We start from the raw sequence: 14,380 nt of genomic DNA, 5'->3' as shown, positions 1-14,380 counted from the left end.
GTTATGTCCATCTGTTCCTGCTGTGTAGTTTTTGTACCCTTATCCCATTTTTATATTTCCATGCTTCACATGTGAATGAATATGAGTTTAACGGATTTTAATTGCACTCATACTCCGAATTATCATATTTTAAGATACTCTTCTCTTCAGGCAGTAACATACTTTATTTTTGATCAGAAATAATAGGGTTGTGCCAACACACGTATTACAAATTAGCTGAATATTTCCTTATTGCAACAACCCCAACTGCTGCTATGCTGTTGCTTTTCAGAGATGTTTCTCTGTATACCAGGTGGACAACATGAACACCTCCGAAGACCAGAAATTACCTTGTGTTTATGGCAACATTATATTCAAAACTTGCAGGTCCCACCGAGATTTGAACTCGGATCACTGGATTCAGAGTCCAAAGTGCTAACCATTACACCATGGGTTGGATAGTTGGGTAGGACTCGATCATCCATTTCCAAGTCTACTTGTGGCTCAGACAGATGTGAGAGGTTCATTCACAGCACAGCCCTCTTGTTCCCTCTTGTTATGTCCAACTGTTCCTGCTGTGTAGTTTTGTACCCTTATCCTATTTTTACATGTACATGCTTCACATGTGAATGAATATGAGTTTAACGGATTTTAATTGCACTCATACTCCGAATTATCATATTTTAAGATACTCTTCTCTTTAGGCAGTAACATACGTTATTTTTGATCAGAAATAATAGGGTTGTGCCAACACACGTATTACAAATTTGCTGAATATTTCCTTATTGTAACAACCCCAACTAATACCACGCTGTTGCTTCTTAGAAATGTTTCTCTGTATACCAACTGGACACCTGCGATAATTGGAAATTACCTTGTGTTTATGGCAACATTATATTCAAAATTTGCAGGTCCCAACGAGTTTTGAACTCGGAACGCTGGATTCAGAGTCCAGAGTGCTAACCATTATACCATGGAACCATGTGTTGGCTAGTTGGGTGGGACTCGATCATGCATTTCCAAGTCTAGTTGTGGCTCAGACAGATGTGAGAGGTGCATGCACAGCACAGCCCTCTTGTTCCCTCTTGTTATGTTCATCTGTTCCTCTTGTGTAGTTTTTGTACCCTTATCCTATTTTTACATGTACATGCTTCACATGTGAATGAATATGAGTTTAACGGATTTTAATTGCACTCATACTCCAAATTAACACATTTTAGGATACTTTTCTATTTAGGTAGTAACATACGTTATTTTTGATCAGAAATCATAGGGATGTGCCAAGACACGTATTACAAATTAGCTGAATATTTCCTTATTGCAACAACCCCAGCTGTTACCACGTTGTTGCTTCTTAGAGATGTTTCTCTGTATACCAGCTGCACAACATGGACACATCGGATAAGCGCAACTGCCTTCAGTGTTTATGGCAACATTATATTCAAAACTTGCAGGTCCCATCGAGATTTGAACTCGGATCGCTGGATTCAGAGTCCAGAGTGCTAACCATTACACCATGGAACCAAGTGCTAACCGGCTGGATGGGACTCGATTATCCATTTCCAAGTCTAGTTGTAGCTCAGACAGATGTGAGAGGTTCAAGAAGTTCAAGAAAAGCACAGCCCTCTTGTTCTGTCCATTTGTCCCTCCTGTGTAGTTTTTGTACCCTTGACCCATTTTTACATTCCCATGCTTCACATGTGAATGAATATGAGTTTAACGGATTTTAATTGCACTCATACTGCGAATTAACATATTTTAGGACACTTTTCCATTTAGGTAGTCACATACGTTATTTTTGATCAGAAATCATAGGGATGTGCCAAAACACACATTACAAATTTGCTGAATATTTCCTTATTGCAACAACCCCAACTGCTGCTATGCTGTTGCTTTTCAGAGATGTTTCTCTGTATACCGGGTGGACAACATGAACACCTCCGATGACCAGAAATTACCTTGTGTTTATGGCAACATTATATTCAAAACTTGCAGGTCCCACCGAGATTTGAACTCGGATCGCTGGATTCAGAGTCCAAAGTGCTAACCATTACACCATGGAACCATGTGTTGGCTCATTGGGTGGGACTCGATCATCCATTTCCAAGTCCAGTTGTGGCTCAGACAGATGTGAGAGGTTCATGCACAGCACAGCCCTCTTGTTCCCTCTTGTTATGTCCATCTGTTCCTGCTGTGTAGTTTTTGTAACCTTATCCTATTTTTACATGTACATGCTTCACATGTGAATGAATATGAGTTTAACGGATTTTAATTGCACTCATACTCCAAATTAACACATTTTAGGATACTTTACTATTTAGGTAGTAACATACGTTATTTTTGATCAGAAATCATAGGGATGTGCCAAGACACGTATTACAAATTAGCTGAATATTTCCTTATTGCAACAACCCCAGCTGTTACCACGGTGTTGCTTCTTAGAGATGTTTCTCTGTATACCAGCTGCACAACATGGACACAGCGGATAAGCGCAATACCTTCAGTGTTTATGGCAACATTATATTCAAAACTTGCAGGTCCCATCGAGATTTGAACTCGGATCGCTGGATTCAGAGTCCAGAGTGCTAACCATTATACCATGGAACCACATCTTAGCTAGTTGGGTGGGACTAGATGATCCATTTCCAAGTCTAGTTGTGGCTCAGACAGATGTGAGAGGTTCATGCACAGCGCAGCCCTCTTGTTCCCTCTTGTTATGTCCATCTGTTCCTGCTGTGTAGTTTTTGTACCCTTATCCCATTTTTATATTTCCATGCTTCACATATGAATGAATATGAGTTTAACGGATTTTAATTGCACTCATACTCCGAATTATCATATTTTAAGATACTCTTCTCTTCAGGCAGTAACATACGTTATTTTTGATCAGAAATAATAGGGTTGTGCCAACACACGTATTACAAATTTGCTGAATATTTCCTTATTGTAACAACCCCAACTAATACCACGCTGTTGCTTCTTAGAAATGTTTCTCTGTATACCAACTGGACACCTGCGATAATTGGAAATTACCTTGTGTTTATGGCAACATTATATTCAAAATTTGCAGGTCCCACCGAGTTCTGAACTTGGAAGGCTGGATTCAGAGTCCAAAGTGCTAACCATTATACCATGGAACCATTTGTTGGCTGTTTGGGTGGGACTCGATCATCCATTTCCAAGTCTAGTTGTGGCTCAGACAGATATGAGAGGTGCATGCACAGCACAGCCCTCTTGTTCCCTCTTGTTATGTTCATCTGTTCCTCTTGTGTAGTTTTTGTACCCTTATCCTATTTTTACATGTACATGCTTCACATGTGAATGAATATGAGTTAACGGATTTTAATTGCACTCATACTCCAAATTAACACATTTTAGGATACTTTTCTATTTAGGTAGTAACATACGTTATTTTTGATCAGAAATCATAGGGATGTGCCAAGACACGTATTACAAATTAGCTGAATATTTCCTTATTGCAACAACCCCAACTGTTCCCACGCTGTTGCTTCTTAGAGATGTTTCTCTGTATACCAGCTGCACAACATGGACACATCGGATAAGCGGAATTGCCTTCAGTGTTTATGGCAACATTATATTCAAAACTTGCAGGTCCCACCGAGATTTGAACTCGGATCGCTGGATTCAGAGTCCAGAGTGCTAACCATTACACCATGTGTTGACTAGTTGGGTGGGACTCGATCATCCATTTCCAAGTCTAGTTGTGGCTCAGACAGATGTGAGAGGTTCAAGAAAAGCACAGCCCTGTTGTTCTGTCCATTTGTCCCTCCTGTGTAGTTTTTGTACCCTTAACCCATTTTTACATTTCCATGCTTCACATGTGAATGAATATGAGTTTAATGGATTTTAATTGCACTCATACTCCGAATTATCATATTTTAAGATACTCTTCTCTTCAGGCAGTAACATATGTTATTTTTGATCAGAAATAATAGGGTTGTGCCAACACACGTATTACAAATTTGCTGAATATTTCCTTATTGTAACAACCCCAACTAATACCACGCTGTTGCTTCTTAGAAATGTTTCTCTGTATACCAACTGGACACCTGCAATAATTGGAAATTACCTTGTGTTTATGGCAACATTATATTCAAAATTTGCAGGTCCCACCGAGTTTTGAACTCGGATCGCTGGATTCAGAGTCCAGAGTGCTAATCATTATACCATGGAACCATTTTTTGGCTGTTTGGGTGGGACTCGATCATCCATTTCCAAGTCTAGTTGTGGCTCAGACAGATGTGAGAGGTGCATGCACAGCACAGCCCTCTTGTTCCCTCTTGTTATGTTCATCTGTTCCTCTTGTGTAGTTTTTGTACCCTTATCCTATTTTTACATGTACATGCTTCACATGTGAATGAATATGAATTAACGGATTTTAATTGCACTCATACTCCAAATTAACACATTTTAGGATACTTTTCTATTTAGGTAGTAACATACGTTATTTTTGATCAGAAATCATAGGGATGTGCCAAGACACGTATTACAAATTAGCTGAATATTTCCTTATTGCAACAACCCCAACTGTTCCCACGCTGTTGCTTCTTAGAGATGTTTCTCTGTATACCAGCTGCACAACATGGACACATCGGATAAGCGGAATTGCCTTCAGTGTTTATGGCAACATTATATTCAAAACTTGCAGGTCCCACCGAGATTTGAACTCGGATCGCTGGATTCAGAGTCCAGAGTGCTAACCATTACACCATGTGTTGACTAGTTGGGTGGGACTCGATCATCCATTTCCAAGTCTAGTTGTGGCTCAGACAGATGTGAGAGGTTCAAGAAAAGCACAGCCCTGTTGTTCTGTCCATTTGTCCCTCCTGTGTAGTTTTTGTACCCTTAACCCATTTTTACATTTCCATGCTTCACATGTGAATGAATATGAGTTTAATGGATTTTAATTGCACTCATACTCCGAATTATCATATTTTAAGATACTCTTCTCTTCAGGCAGTAACATATGTTATTTTTGATCAGAAATAATAGGGTTGTGCCAACACACGTATTACAAATTTGCTGAATATTTCCTTATTGTAACAACCCCAACTAATACCACGCTGTTGCTTCTTAGAAATGTTTCTCTGTATACCAACTGGACACCTGCGATAATTGGAAATTACCTTGTGTTTATGGCAACATTATATTCAAAATTTGCAGGTCCCACCGAGTTTTGAACTCGGATCGCTGGATTCAGAGTCCAGAGTGCTAATCATTATACCATGGAACCACATGTTAGCTAGTTGGGTGGGACTCGATCATCCATTTCCAAGTCTAGTTGTGGCTCAGACAGATGTGAGAGGTGCATGCACAGCACAGCCCTCTTGTTCCCTCTTGTTATGTTCATCTGTTCCTCTTGTGTAGTTTTTGTACCCTTATCCTATTTTTACATGTACATGCTTCACATGTGAATGAATATGAGTTTAACGGATTTTAATTGCACTCATACTCCAAATTAACACATTTTAGGATACTTTTCTATTTAGGTAGTAACATACGTTATTTTTGATCAGAAATCATAGGGATGTGCCAAGACACGTATTACAAATTAGCTGAATATTTCCTTATTGCAACAACCCCAGCTGTTACCACGGTGTTGCTTCTTAGAGATGTTTCTCTGTATACCAGCTGCACAACATGGACACATCGGATAAGCGCAATTGCCTTCAGTGTTTATGGCAACATTATATTCAAAACTTGCAGGTCCCATCGAGTTTTGAACTCGGATCGCTGGATTGAGAGTCCAGAGTGCTAACCATTATACCATGGAACCACATCTTAGCTAGTTGGGTGGGACTCGATCATCCATTTCCAAGTCTAGTTGTGGCTCAGACAGATGTGAGAGGTTCATGCACAGCGCAGCCCTCTTGTTCCCTCTTGTTATGTCCATCTGTTCCTGCTGTGTAGTTTTTGTACCCTTATCCCATTTTCATATTTCCATGCTTCACATGTGAATGAATATGAGTTTAACGGATTTTAATTGCCCTCATTCTCCGAATTATCATATTTTAAGATACTCTTCTCTTCAGGCAGTAACATACGTTATTTTTGATCAGAAATAATAGGGTTGTGCCAACACACGTATTACAAATTTGCTGAATATTTCCTTATTGTAACAACCCCAACTAATACCACGCTGTTGCTTCTTAGAAATGTTTCTCTGTATACCAACTGGACACCTGCGATAATTGGAAATTACCTTGTGTTTATGGCAACATTATATTCAAAATTTGCAGGTCCCACCAAGTTTTGAACTCGGATCGCTGGATTCAGAGTCCAGAGTGCTAACCATTATACCATGGAACCACATGTTAGCTAGTTGGGTGGGACTCGATCATCCATTTCCAAGTCTAGTTGTGGCTCAGACAGATGTGAGAGGTGCATGCACAGCACAGCCCTCTTGTTCCCTCTTGTTATGTTCATCTGTTCCTCTTGTGTAGTTTTTGTACCCTTATCCTATTTTTACATGTACATGCTTCACATGTGAATGAATATGAGTTAACGGATTTTAATTGCACTCATACTCCAAATTAACACATTTTAGGATACTTTTCTATTTAGGTAGTAACATACGTTATTTTTGATCAGAAATCATAGGGATGTGCCAAGACACGTATTACAAATTAGCTGAATATTTCCTTATTGCAACAACCCCAACTGTTCCCACGCTGTTGCTTCTTAGAGATGTTTCTCTGTATACCAGCTGCACAACATGGACACATCGGATAAGCGGAATTGCCTTCAGTGTTTATGGCAACATTATATTCAAAACTTGCAGGTCCCACCGAGATTTGAACTCGGATCGCTGGATTCAGAGTCCAGAGTGCTAACCATTACACCATGTGTTGACTAGTTGGGTGGGACTCGATCATCCATTTCCAAGTCTAGTTGTGGCTCAGACAGATGTGAGAGGTTCAAGAAAAGCACAGCCCTGTTGTTCTGTCCATTTGTCCCTCCTGTGTAGTTTTTGTACCCTTAACCCATTTTTACATTTCCATGCTTCACATGTGAATGAATATGAGTTTAATGGATTTTAATTGCACTCATACTCCGAATTATCATATTTTAAGATACTCTTCTCTTCAGGCAGTAACATATGTTATTTTTGATCAGAAATAATAGGGTTGTGCCAACACACGTATTACAAATTTGCTGAATATTTCCTTATTGTAACAACCCCAACTAATACCACGCTGTTGCTTCTTAGAAATGTTTCTCTGTATACCAACTGGACACCTGCAATAATTGGAAATTACCTTGTGTTTATGGCAACATTATATTCAAAATTTGCAGGTCCCACCGAGTTTTGAACTCGGATCGCTGGATTCAGAGTCCAGAGTGCTAATCATTATACCATGGAACCATTTGTTGGCTGTTTGGGTGGGACTCGATCATCCATTTCCAAGTCTAGTTGTGGCTCAGACAGATGTGAGAGGTGCATGCACAGCACAGCCCTCTTGTTCCCTCTTGTTATGTTCATCTGTTCCTCTTGTGTAGTTTTTGTACCCTTATCCTATTTTTACATGTACATGCTTCACATGTGAATGAATATGAATTAACGGATTTTAATTGCACTCATACTCCAAATTAACACATTTTAGGATACTTTTCTATTTAGGTAGTAACATACGTTATTTTTGATCAGAAATCATAGGGATGTGCCAAGACACGTATTACAAATTAGCTGAATATTTCCTTATTGCAACAACCCCAACTGTTCCCACGCTGTTGCTTCTTAGAGATGTTTCTCTGTATACCAGCTGCACAACATGGACACATCGGATAAGCGGAATTGCCTTCAGTGTTTATGGCAACATTATATTCAAAACTTGCAGGTCCCACCGAGATTTGAACTCGGATCGCTGGATTCAGAGTCCAGAGTGCTAACCATTACACCATGTGTTGACTAGTTGGGTGGGACGCGATCATCCATTTCCAAGTCTAGTTGTGGCTCAGACAGATGTGAGAGGTGCATGCACAGCACAGCCCTCTTGTTCCCTCTTGTTATGTCCATCTGTTCCTGCTGTGTAGTTTTTGTACCCTTATCCCATTTTTATATTTCCATGCTTCACATATGAATGAATATGAGTTTAACGGATTTTAATTGCACTCATACTCCGAATTATCATATTTTAAGATACTCTTCTCTTCAGGCAGTAACATACGTTATTTTTGATCAGAAATAATAGGGTTGTGCCAACACACGTATTACAAATTTGCTGAATATTTCCTTATTGTAACAACCCCAACTAATACCACGCTGTTGCTTCTTAGAAATGTTTCTCTGTATACCAACTGGACACCTGCGATAATTGGAAATTACCTTGTGTTTATGGCAACATTATATTCAAAATTTGCAGGTCCCACCGAGTTCTGAACTCGGAAGGCTGGATTCAGAGTCCAGAGTGCTAACCATTATATCATGGAACCATTTGTTGGCAGTTTGGGTGGGACTCGATCATCCATTTCCAAGTCTAGTTGTGGCTCAGACAGATGTGAGAGGTGCATGCACAGCACAGCCCTCTTGTTCCCTCTTGTTATGTTCATCTGTTCCTCTTGTGTAGTTTTTGTACCCTTATCCTATTTTTACATGTACATGCTTCACATGTGAATGAATATGAGTTAACGGATTTTAATTGCACTCATACTCCAAATTAACACATTTTAGGATACTTTTCTATTTAGGTAGTAACATACGTTATTTTTGATCAGAAATCATAGGGATGTGCCAAGACACGTATTACAAATTAGCTGAATATTTCCTTATTGCAACAACCCCAACTGTTCCCACGCTGTTGCTTCTTAGAGATGTTTCTCTGTATACCAGCTGCACAACATGGACACATCGGATAAGCGCAATTGCCTTCAGTGTTTATGGCAACATTATATTCAAAACTTGCAGGTCCCATCGAGATTTGAACTCGGATCGCTGGATTGAGAGTCCAGAGTGCTAACCATTATACCATGGAACCACATCTTAGCTAGTTGGGTGGGACTCGATCATCCATTTCCAAGTCTAGTTGTGGCTCAGACAGATGTGAGAGGTTCATGCACAGCGCAGCCCTCTTGTTCCCTCTTGTTATGTCCATCTGTTCCTGCTGTGTAGTTTTTGTACCCTTATCCCATTTTCATATTTCCATGCTTCACATGTGAATGAATATGAGTTTAACGGATTTTAATTGCCCTCATTCTCCGAATTATCATATTTTAAGATACTCTTCTCTTCAGGCAGTAACATACGTTATTTTTGATCAGAAATAATAGGGTTGTGCCAACACACGTATTACAAATTTGCTGAATATTTCCTTATTGTAACAACCCCAACTAATACCACGCTGTTGCTTCTTAGAAATGTTTCTCTGTATACCAACTGGACACCTGCGATAATTGGAAATTACCTTGTGTTTATGGCAACATTATATTCAAAATTTGCAGGTCCCACCAAGTTTTGAACTCGGATCGCTGGATTCAGAGTCCAGAGTGCTAACCATTATACCATGGAACCACATGTTAGCTAGTTGGGTGGGACTCGATCATCCATTTCCAAGTCTAGTTGTGGCTCAGACAGATGTGAGAGGTGCATGGACAGCACAGCCCTCTTGTTCCCTCTTGTTATGTTCATCTGTTCCTCTTGTGTAGTTTTTGTACCCTTATCCTATTTTTACATGTACATGCTTCACATGTGAATGAATATGGGTTTAACGGATTTTAATTGCACTCATACTCCGAATTATCATATTTTAAGATACTCTTCTCTTCAGGCAGTAACATACGTTATTTTTGATCAGAAATAATAGGGATGTGCCAAGACACGTATTACAAATTAGCTGAATATTTCCTTATTGCAACAACCCCAGCTGTTACCACGGTGTTGCTTCTTAGAAATGTTTCTCTGTATACCAGCTGGACAACATGGACACATCGGATAAGCGGAATTGCCTTCAGTGTTTACGTCAACATTGTATTCAAAAGTTGCAGGTCCCACAGTGATTTGAAATCAGATCTCTAGATTCAGAGTCCAGAGTGCTAACCATTACACCATGGAACCAAGTGTTAACCGGTTGGATGGGACTCGATTATCCATTTCCAAGTCTAGTTGTAGCTCAGACAGATGTGAGAGGTTCAAGAAGTTCAAGAAAAGCACAGCCCTCTTGTTCTGTCCATTTGTCCCTCCTGTGTAGTTTTTGTACCCTTGACCCATTTTTACATTCCCATGCTTCACATGTGAATGAATATGAGTTTAACGGATTTTAATTGCACTCATACTGCGAATTAACATATTTTAGGACACTTTTCCATTTAGGTAGTCACATACGTTATTTTGATCAGAAATCATATGGATGTGCCAAAACACACATTACAAATTTGCTGAATATTTCCTTATTGCAACAACCCCAACTGCTGCTATGCTGTTGCTTTTCAGAGATGTTTCTCTGTATACCGGGTGGACAACATGAACACCTCCGATGACCAGAAATTACCTTGTGTTTATGGCAACATTATATTCAAAACTTGCAGGTCCCACCGAGATTTGAACTCGGATCGCTGGATTCAGAGTCCAAAGTGCTAACCATTACACCATGGAACCATGTGTTGGCTTGGTGGGTGGGACTCGATCATCCATTTCCAAGTCTAGTTGTGGCTCAGACAGATGTGAGAGGTTCATGCACAGCACAGCCCTCTTGTTCCCTCTTGTTATGTCCATCTGTTCCTGCTGTGTAGTTTTTGTACCCTTATCCTATTTTTACATGTACATGCTTCACATGTGAATGAATATGAGTTTAACGGATTTTAATTGCACTCATACTCCAAATTAACACATTTTAGGTTACTTTACTATTTAGGTCGTAACATACGTTATTTTTGATCAGAAATCATAGGGATGTGCCAAGACACGTATTACAAATTAGCTGAATATTTCCTTATTGCAACAACCCCAGCTGTTACCACGGTGTTGCTTCTTAGAGATGTTTCTCTGTATACCAGCTGCACAACATGGACACATTGGATAAGCGCAATTGCCTTCAGTGTTTATGGCAACATTATATTCAAAACTTGCAGGTCCCAGCGAGATTTGAACTCGGATCGCTGGATTCAGAGTCCAAAGTGCTAACCATTATACCATGGAACCACATCTTAGCTAGTTGGGTGGGACTATATCATCCATTTCCAAGTCTAGTTGTGGCTCAGACAGATGTGAGAGGTTCATGCACAGCGCAGCCCTCTTGTTCCCTCTTGTTATGTCCATCTGTTCCTGCTTTGTAGTTTTTGTACCCTTATCCCATTTTTATATTTCCATGCTTCACATATGAATGAATATGAGTTTAACGGATTTTAATTGCACTCATACTCCGAATTATCATATTTTAAGATACTCTTCTCTTCAGGCAGTAACATACGTTATTTTTGATCAGAAATAATAGGGTTGTGCCAACACACGTATTACAAATTTGCTGAATATTTCCTTATTGTAACAACCCCAACTAATACCACGCTGTTGCTTCTTAGAAATGTTTCTCTGTATACCAACTGGACACCTGCGATAATTGGAAATTACCTTGTGTTTATGGCAACATTATATTCAAAATTTGCAGGTCCCACCGAGTTCTGAACTCGGAACGCTGGATTCAGAGTCCAGAGTGCTAACCATTATACCCTGGAACCATTTGTTGGCTGTTTGGGTGGGACTCGATCATCCATTTCCAAGTCTAGTTGTGGCTCAGACAGATGTGAGAGGTGCATGCACAGCACAGCCCTCTTGTTCTGTCCATTTGTCCCTCCTGTGTAGTTTTTGTACCCTTAACCCATTTTTACATTTCCATGCTTCACATGTGAATGAATATGAGTTTAACGGATTTTAATTGCACTCATACTCCGAATTATCATATTTTAAGATACTCTTCTCTTCAGGCAGTAACATACGTTATTTTTGATCAGAAATAATGGGGTTGTGCCAACACACGTATTACAAATTTGCTGAATATTTCCTTATTTTAACAACCCCAACTAATACCACGCTGTTGCTTCTTAGAAATGTTTCTCTGTATACCAACTGGACACCTGCGATGACCAGAAATTACCTTGTGTTTATGGCAACATTATATTCAAAATTTGCAGGTCCCACCAAGTTTTGAACTCGGATCGCTGGATTCAGAGTCCAGAGTGCTAACCATTATACCATGGAACCACATGTTAGCTAGTTGGGTGGGACTCGATCATCCATTTCCAAGTCTAGTTGTGGCTCAGACAGATGTGAGAGGTGCATGCACAGCACAGCCCTCTTGTTCCCTCTTGTTATGTTAATCTGTTCCTCTTGTGTAGTTTTTGTACCCTTATCCTATTTTTACATGTACATGCTTCACATGTGAATGAATATGAGTTAACGGATTTTAATTGCACTCATACTCCAAATTAACACATTTTAGGATACTTTTCTATTTAGGTAGTAACTTACGTTATTTTTGATCAGAAATCATAGGGATGTGCCAAGACACGTATTACAAATTAGCTGAATATTTCCTTATTGCAACAACCCCAACTGTTCCCACGCTGTTGCTTCTTAGAGATGTTTCTCTGTATACCAGCTGCACAACATGGACACATCGGATAAGCGGAATTGCCTTCAGTGTTTATGGCAACATTATATTCAAAAGTTGCAAGTCCCACCGAGATTTGAACTCGGATCGGTGGATTCAAAGTCCAGAGTGCTAACCATTACACCATGTGTTGACTAGTTGGGTGGGACTCGATCATCCATTTCCAAGTCTAGTTGTGGCTCAGACAGATGTGAGAGGTTCAAGAAAAGCACAGCCCTGTTGTTCTGTCCATTTGTCCCTCCTGTGTAGTTTTTGTACCCTTAACCCATTTTTACATTTCCATGCTTCACATGTGAATGAATATGAGTTTAACGGATTTTAATTGCACTCATACTCCGAATTATCATATTTTAAGATACTCTTCTCTTCAGGCAGTAACATACGTTATTTTTGATCAGAAATAATAGGGTTGTGCCAACACACGTATTACAAATTTGCTGAATATTTCCTTATTGTAACAACCCCAACTAATACCACGCTGTTGCTTCTTAGAAATGTTTCTCTGTATACCAACTGGACACCTGCGATAATTGGAAATTACCTTGTGTTTATGGCAACATTATATTCAAAATTTGCAGTTCCCACCGAGTTTTGAACTCGGATCGCTGGATTCAGAGTCCAGAGTGCTAATCATAATACCATGGAACCACATGTTAGCTAGTTGGGTGGGACTCGATCATCCATTTCCAAGTCTAGTTGTGGCTCAGACAGATGTGAGAGGTGCATGCACAGCACAGCCCTCTTGTTCCCTCTTGTTATGTTCATCTGTTCCTCTTTTGTAGTTTTTGTACCCTTATCCTATTTTTACATGTACATGCTTCACATGTGAATGAATATGAGTTTAACGGATTTTAATTGCACTCATACTCCAAATTAACACATTTTAGGATACTTTTCTATTTAGGTAGTAACATACGTTATTTTTGATCAGAAAATATAGGGATGTGCCAAGACACGTATTACAAATTAGCTGAATATTTCCTTATTGCAACAACCCCAGCTGTTACCACGGTGTTGCTTCTTAGAGATGTTTCTCTGTATACCACCTGCACAACATGGACACATCGGATAAGCGGAATTGCCTTCAGTGTTTATGGCAACATTATATTCAAAACTTGCAGGTCCCACCGAGATTTGAACTCGGGTCGCTGGATTCAGAGTCCAGAGTGCTAACCATTACACCATGTGTTGACTAGTTGGGTGGGACTCGATCATCCATTTCCAAGTCTAGTTGTGGCTCAGACAGATGTGAGAGGTTCAAGAAAAGCACAGCCCTGTTGTTCTGTCCATTTGTCCCTCCTGTGTAGTTTTTGTACCCTTAACCCATTTTTACATTTCCATGCTTCACATGTGAATGAATATGAGTTTAACGGATTTTAATTGCACTCATACTCCGAATTATCATATTTTAAGATACTCTTCTCTTCAGGCAGTAACATACGTTATTTTTGATCAGAAATAATAGGGTTGTGCCAACACACGTATTACAAATTTGCTGAATATTTCCTTATTGTAACAACCCCAACTAATACCACGCTGTTGCTTCTTAGAAATGTTTCTCTGTATACCAACTGGACACCTGCGATAATTGGAAATTACCTTGTGTTTATGGCAACATTATATTCAAAATTTGCAGGTCCCACCGAGTTTTGAACTCGGAACGTTGGATTCAGAGTTCAGAGTGCTAACCATTATACCATGGAACCATGTGTTGGCTAGTTGGGTGGGACTCGATCATCCATTTCCAAGTCTAGTTGTGGCTCAGACAGATGTGAGAGGTG

General features: G+C 39.7%; 3 non-coding genes across 3 annotated transcripts; all 3 read right to left on the bottom strand.

The window, feature by feature from the left end:
- Positions 1–1,431: 1,431 nt before the first annotated feature.
- On the bottom strand, positions 1,432–1,503 carry trnaq-cug (transfer RNA glutamine (anticodon CUG)). The gene has a single exon. It is a non-coding gene; the product is annotated as a tRNA-Gln (tRNA).
- A 469-nt stretch (positions 1,504–1,972) lies between these two features.
- trnaq-cug (transfer RNA glutamine (anticodon CUG)) lies at positions 1,973–2,044 on the bottom strand. The gene has a single exon. It is a non-coding gene; the product is annotated as a tRNA-Gln (tRNA).
- An 8,475-nt stretch (positions 2,045–10,519) lies between these two features.
- trnaq-cug (transfer RNA glutamine (anticodon CUG)) lies at positions 10,520–10,591 on the bottom strand. The gene has a single exon. It is a non-coding gene; the product is annotated as a tRNA-Gln (tRNA).
- Positions 10,592–14,380: the final 3,789 nt, after the last annotated feature.

The sequence above is a fragment of the Lampris incognitus genome, chromosome 1 (genome assembly GCF_029633865.1).
Source record: "Lampris incognitus isolate fLamInc1 chromosome 1, fLamInc1.hap2, whole genome shotgun sequence".
In the NCBI taxonomy this organism is placed as follows: domain Eukaryota; kingdom Metazoa; phylum Chordata; class Actinopteri; order Lampriformes; family Lampridae; genus Lampris; species Lampris incognitus.
The sequence above is the reverse complement of the archived record's forward strand: the minus strand, read 5'-3'. Positions and strand labels throughout refer to the sequence as shown.